Source organism: Erigeron canadensis, chromosome 7 (assembly GCF_010389155.1).
Source record: "Erigeron canadensis isolate Cc75 chromosome 7, C_canadensis_v1, whole genome shotgun sequence".
In the NCBI taxonomy this organism is placed as follows: domain Eukaryota; kingdom Viridiplantae; phylum Streptophyta; class Magnoliopsida; order Asterales; family Asteraceae; genus Erigeron; species Erigeron canadensis.
The window spans coordinates 18,123,034-18,130,462 of NC_057767.1; positions in this window are offsets into that span (position 1 = coordinate 18,123,034).

Genomic DNA, 7,429 nt, shown 5'->3' on the forward strand with positions numbered 1-7,429 from the left:
GGGCTTCCTACTATGTTTTGGGCGGAGGCGGTGAATACAGCTTGTCATATTTTAAATAGGGTTATTGTAGTTAAGCGTCATAATAAGACATGTTATGAGCTTCTACATAAGAAGAAACCGAAATTACAGAATGTTAAACCATTTGGTGTACCGTGTACTTTCTTGAAGTATCTACCTCAGTCAAAGTTTGATTCAAAGGTTGAAGAGGGATTCTCATGGGTTATAAACCGGGAACATCAATTCGACGGGTTTAAAACAAACAGACTGGCAAAGTTGACTTGGGAACAAATGTCAAGATTGTCAGTCATAAGCTCGCTATTCATTCTGGAAGTGGCAAAAACTTCGATTATGATAGTGTGTTTAGTTCACTACACGGTCCTGATTCTTATTCAGATCCTGAGACAGTTGACGATGTGATTATTTTAAGAGATCATATGGATAATACTCCTACATCTCCGCATACTCGAAATGTCGATACTACTCCAACCAAAGTTCAGTCTACTACTGATATTGATGAAAGTGGTAAGGACAAGAATAAGACACCAGATTCAGATAATAGTGAACCCGAGAACACTACACCACTTACTCCGTCAAAGGTTTCACTGCCTGATGATGATCTTATTTCTGAAGAATCGGAAGATGATTTCAGCTCTCCTGAGTTTCAGATTAGAACAAATTTAGGAGAAAGTTTGAATGTTGATTCGGTTCCTCAATATCGAATTAATAAGGATCACCCAGTTGAAAATATTCTTGGAAATGCTACAGAACCTGTTCGAACTAGAAATCAGTTGAATAAGGATCTAACTAGTTTGTTTTGTGAAGTGAAAGACACTGGATTGATAACTGAGTGTTTGTATTCTGGTTTCATTTCACAAGTAGAACCTAAGAATGTTAAGGCAGCTGATAAGCCTCAAATTGTACATGTTTTCCTACACCGAATTAGACGTTTTGTACTAGTTTTATAGCCGTTTATACTTGTTTTGTGGTGCATTATGGTATTTGCTAGTGGTTTCAGGCCTACAGCAGGTATATTGCTCCCAAATGGTAGAAAATAGCTCAGAAGTGGTCCATATGCAATAACGGAAGAAGAACGAAGCTGAAACGGCAACTCCAAGCAAGAACTAGCGGCGCGAGGTAGGGTGGTCGCAGCGCGAGTGGAGGACATTCAAGTCAGAACTTCTGCCTGAAGTAGATAGCGGTGCGATCTAGTGATATAGCGGCGCGAGCCAGGGTAATTAAACCCAGTAGCGGCGCGAGAATGAGAGGTCGCAGAACGATTTTTCTGTTTTTCTGACAGAAATGCTCAAGAACACCTCTAGCGGCGCGACCCAAGTTCCTAGCGGCGGGAGATCTATCTGACATCACCATTTTCTCTCTCCTGGGGTATAAATACCATCCACCACTCCACCCAAACCCTAGTTTTGGACACTTTAGCTCACACACTTATACTTCAGCCGTTTTTCCAAGGTTTTCAAGAGTTTTTCACTACTCCAACATCATTTGAAGACTTGAAGATTAATTTTAGCTATTGTTACTCATTGTAGCTCGATTGTAACTTCGGATTGGATTTGTTCCCTAAATTTGGTACATTATGTCTTCCTTTCTATTTCAATCTTTAGCTTTTAACATTATGAGTAGCTAAATCCTTATACATCTATGAAGATGAAGTGAAACAATTAGTTATGGTTGCATAGTATTTTGAATTCAAGTTGGTTTTACTTAACATTTTGTCAAGATCTTAATGAAGTGATTTCTTCTACTTAAATTTATGTTCTTGGTGATATTTGCGTTCTTCAATAGTGGTACTAGTTGAATGCAAGTATTATTTTAGTTGTTTGTCTATGAACAACTTTTGCTAGGTCATGGTATGATAGTAAAAAATATAAGTTTAATAGAAATTACTTTGTTAAGTGAATTTAACGGTTGGTGGTACCATGTTTCTTTCACAAAGATAAAATTGTTATTTAGACAATCAAACGAACTAGTTAGTTCAAGGAATTGTAATAGGGTTGGTGGTGCCACTTGTTGCAAGAAATTGGGTCGATTAGGTGATTGAGTAAACTTTACAAACGTTGTGCACCCGTTTGTGTTTTTGACTTGTCACGATTATTGTCACCAACATTATTGAATTTTGAGCTTAAACCATATGCAACCTAAACTTCTTGTGTAGCGGATTCAACATAGATGGCTTTTTAATTATTTGTTACAACTCAAACTATTTTCGCATACTCTCGATTGACACCGGTTGAGTATTTCATTTATTTTACTTGTTGATTAATTAGCTTTCTGAAACGCAAAGTGACAATTCGGTCACAAACCAAACTTTCTCTTGATTTGCATTTTTACAACCGTAAGTACAACATTCAGTCCTTGTGTTCGATCCTGGTCTTACCAATTAAGTATATTACATACGAACGGGTACACTGCCCGTAAGTGTGTGGTAGTCAGTAAGCGGTAGATCCTGTTATAAATTATTAAACTCGATTTCACACATCAAGTTTTTGGCGCCGCTGCCGGGGACCAATTTTACGTACTTGTGGTAGAAATTTTGTGAATCGATCCTTTTTCGTGCTTTGCACGGGAAGGTTACTTGCTTTATTTTATCTTTAGTTTGCTTCATTGTACCTCAGGTGCTATTAAGGTTTCCATTTGTTGTGTTGTGATCGTAGATTATTCTCAGGTAGTGGATGAGCACTCGAGCTTCTGGGAAACCATTAGTGAAGGCCACATCTAACCCTGACAAACTCAAAAAGCGCACCAAGCCACAAACATCACAACCGTCATCATCCCCACCCATTTACATAGACACCACTCCTAGACCCAAACCCGACCACATACTTCACGAGACTTATTACGAGTCGGGAAGTACCGAGTGGGGATACTATTCTGAAAAAGAGGAACCGACTTCCGATAAAATACCTACTCCACCCGAATCACCGAAACCGAACATCAACATGGCCGGACAACAAAATAATCCACCTGATCTTTTTAATACCAAAATCGAGGACCTACCTCGAACCATACCAACCTCTCGCCAATCCGCCATTGTTAGCCCCGCAATTGACACTTTCACCGTGAAAGGCAACCACTTGCAAATGGTCAAGGATTTATGTTTTGATGGGAGAAGCAAGAGGGATCCTCATGAGCATCTCGACAAGTTTGAGATGATTTGCAACTTGTTCAACTATGGGGAGAACCAAGCTAACAATGTCAAGATGAAGCTTTTTCCTATGTCTCTAGCGGGGGAAGCTCATAAATGGTTAAAAGGGTTAGCACCAAATAGTTTGACCACATGGGAGGCGGTTAGAGAAGCTTTGATTAAAAGGTTCTTTCCGGTAAATCGGGAAAGAGAACTTAGGCTTATAATCCGTTCTTTTAGGCAAGATGAGGATGAGTCCATTGTTGAAGCTTGGTTGAGAATGAAAGATCTTTTGTGGGAATGCCCCGGGCATGGGGTGAGTGATACCGAGATTGTTGGTATATTTTTGGATGGAATGAACATGGAAAGTTATGAGAAGATGGTCATGACTTGTGGGGGTAGTACTACTTATAAGACTTCTAGTGAGATTTGGAAGCTGTTTGAGGATATGGCTAAGGCTCAAGTTTCTAGGTCTCCTAGTAGGGATCGTAGGGATAGAAGGACACGTAGAGTAGTAGCCCGGGTTGATGGGGGAGAGACATCCGAGGTGGTTAGTGAGATTAGAGCGCTCTCGAAGCACATGGATGAAAGATTTTCCATGGTGGAAAACAATTTTGGAGGATTAGAGCGTGATATCAAGATCATGGCCGAGGGGTGTGTTCATTGTGGTGGACCACATGATGCCGATGAATGTGATCAAATGGTTAGAGAAGACGTGAATTATGTGCACAACCAAAGATCCGGTCAATATCAACCGCTTTTCCAACGTGGTGGCAACTACCAAGGCCGTCACCAAGGTAACTCTTCAAACTCTTCTAATTCTTTTTCTAACAATCGTGGTGGCGACTTTCAATATAGGTGGCAAAAGAATGACAACCAAGGACCGCCTCAACAACAACAACCACCATCACCTCCAAAGCAAGATGACAATGGGGAGGAAGGATCACCCCTCATGGCCATGATGGCCAAGTTCTTGGATGAGCAAGAAAAAAGGGAGGAGGCTCAAGAGAAGCGGAATGCTTCAATGGAGAACTATTCAAAGCTTTTGAATGATAAGATTGGGGGTTTGCATATAAAGATCGATGAGAGAAACCGGAACAACCATGCTTTGATATCTAATTTGGAAAAGAGGTTGGATAGGATGGGGAACTCTAAAAGGCAGCCGGGACCCAACAGAACCCAAATCAAGGCCAAGGAGGGTCATGGAGACATAGGGATGACAAGTACAAAGGACCCCAACACCGGAACGAGACCGTAAACGCAATAACTACACGGTCCGGTAAGGTAATCACTCCTCCTAAGGATAACTCTTTTGTTTCTAATGTTTCTCCTAGTGCAGAAAATTTTGATGAAGAGTTCGATGATGAAGTTGAAATGGAGTCACCACCGGTGGTGACTACTTCGGTTCCTAAAGCTACACCAATCAAGGAACCCGAAGTCAAGCCATACAAGCCAAAGGTTCCCTTTCCTCAACGCTTGAGGAAGGAAAAGCTTTAAGAACAATACAACAAGTTCTTTGACATGATCAAGACGGTGACGATCAATGTCCCACTAGTTGACCTTATTTCGAGCATGCCTAATTATGCCAAATTCATCAAGGAGCTAGTGACGGACAAGAAGAAGCTAGATGATGCAAAGGCAACCTTTTTGAACGAAGAATGCTCGGCGATAGTCAAAAACAAGCTTCCACCAAAGCTTGCCGATCCAGGGAGTTTTCTCATTGCTTGTTCATTTGGTACTAAATTGTCTTGTAAAGCTTTAGCCGATCTTGGGGCTAGCATCAATTTGATGCCATATTCAGTTTTTACCAAGCTTTCATTGGGGAAATTAAGGCCCACTAAGATGAGCATCCGCCTTGCGGATCATTCCTTTCAATACCCAATGGGGGTGGCCGAAAACTTGCAAGTGCAAGTAGGCAAATTTGTTTTTCTTGTTGATTTCGTGATTTTAGAAATGGAGGAGGACACCAAGGTGCCCCTCATTTTGGGTCGACCATTTTTGTACACCGCGGATGCTATCATTCGGGTAAAGGACAAGGAAATTTCCTTGGGTGTCGGGGAAGACCGTATTGTGTTTAAAATTGAAAAAGCTTTGAAACATTCTTATTCTTCCGATGACACTTGTTTTAGAATTGATGTTATAGATGATGCGGTCAAGTTGGAAAAATTGGAGCTTGTAGGTGTTGAAGATGACGCAAGTGATGATAGATGGGCTAGCATTGGTGAAAGGAATGTTGCTAGTGACCAAGTTGAAGAGATTGAGGAGATCTTGGCTCTTAGCATGGATGAAACTCCATTGGATAATGAGGAGTTTGAAGAAATTGAGGAAATCCCAAGTGGTAAGCTACCTACTTCGCTTGATAATCCTCCAACGGATTTGGAACTCAAGCCATTGCCCGATCATTTAGAATATGCTTACTTGGAAGGTACATCTCTACTCCTCGTTGTTATTTCCTCATCACTTTCGGGTGAGGAAAAGACCAAACTCATGACCATTCTAAAGGCCCATAAAAAGGCCTTTGCTTGGAAGACTTCCGATATACCCGGAATTAGTCCCGATTTTTGCAAACACAAGATAAATTTGTTTGAAAATGTAAAACCGGTGATTCAAAGGCAAAGAAGGCTTAACCTAAACATGAAAGATGTTGTAAAAAAGGAAATTGTTAAACTTCTTGATGCGGGTATCATTTTTCCTATATTGGATTGTCCATGGGTTAGCCCGGTACATTGTGTACCAAAGAAGGGAGGTATGACCGTGGTTACTAATGAGAAAAATGAGTTGGTTCCAACTAGAACGGTCACCGGTTGGAGAGTTTGCATTGACTATCGTAGGTTGAATGAGGCCACCAAAAAAGACCATTTTCCTTTATCCTTTATGGACCAAATGCTTGAAAGGTTGGCGGGTAATGAGTACTTTTGTTTTCTAGATGGTTTTTCCGGTTATTTTCAAATCCCAATTGATCCGAATGATCAAGAGAAAACCACTTTTACTTGTCCTTTTGGAACCTATGCCTATAGTCGCATGCCTTTTGGTTTATGCAATGCACCGGGTACTTTTCAAAGATGCATGTTGGCCATTTTCCAAGATATGATAGAAACTTCCATGGAGGTCTTCATGGATGATTTTTCGGTGTTTGGTGAGTCCTTTGATAGTTGTTTGGCCAATTTGGATAAAATGCTTGATAGATGTGAAAAAGCACACTTGGTGCTTAATTGGGAAAAATGCCATTTTATGGTCAAAGAGGGTATAGTTTTGGGTCAGAAGGTGTCAAGGGCGGGACTTGAGGTTGACAAAGCCAAAATTGATGTCATGACTAAATTGCCTCCACCCACCAATGCGAAGTCGGTAAGAAGTTTTCTAGGTCATGCCGAGTTTTACCGGCGGTTTATCAAAGATTTTTCAAAAATCACAAGGCCTATGACTAGATTGTTGGAAAAAGATGTTGATTTTGAGTTTAATGATGAATGTCTAAATGCTTTTTCTCTTTTGAAAGACAAATTGACAAATGCTCCAATAATGACTTCACCAAATTGGTCTTTACCCTTTGAACTTATGTGCGATGCTAGTGATTATGCTTTGGGGGCCGTTCTTGGCCAAAGGGATGAGAAGCATTTTCGTCCAATCTACTTTGCTAGCAAGACCCTAAACCCCGCCCAACAAAACTACACCGTAACCGAGAAGGAATTGTTGGCGGTGGTTTATGACTTTGATAAGTTTAGACCTTACTTGGTTTTGAATAAGACCATTGTGTTCACCGATCATTCGGCCTTGAAGTATTTGTTCAACAAGCAAGATGCCAAACCCCGTTTGCTTCGTTGGGTCTTGCTTTTGCAAGAATTTGATATCGAAATCAAAGACAAAAGTGGGGCTGAAAATGTTACCGCCGACCACTTGAGTAGGCTCGAAAACCCTCACCTTGAGGAGTTGAAGGAGCATGAGATTAACGATTCTTTTCCCGATGAGTTTTTGATGCAGGTTGAGGACGAAGAGGCACCTTGGTATGCCAATATTGCTAATTACCTATGTGCAGGAATTTTGCCCAAGGGATGGAGTTCTCAACAAAGGAAGAAGTTCTTTTCAGAAATTAAGCATTACTTTTGGGAGGAACCGTATTTGTTCAAGGTGTGTGCGGATGGCATGATAAGGAGATGTGCTTGGGGTGGTGAGACTAGAAAGATTTTAGATGAGTGTCACTATGGTCCTACCGGTGGACATTATGCCACAACAATCGATTCAAGTTTGTGAAGTCTTTGATGTGTGGGGAATCGACTTCATGTATTTGCTAGTGGT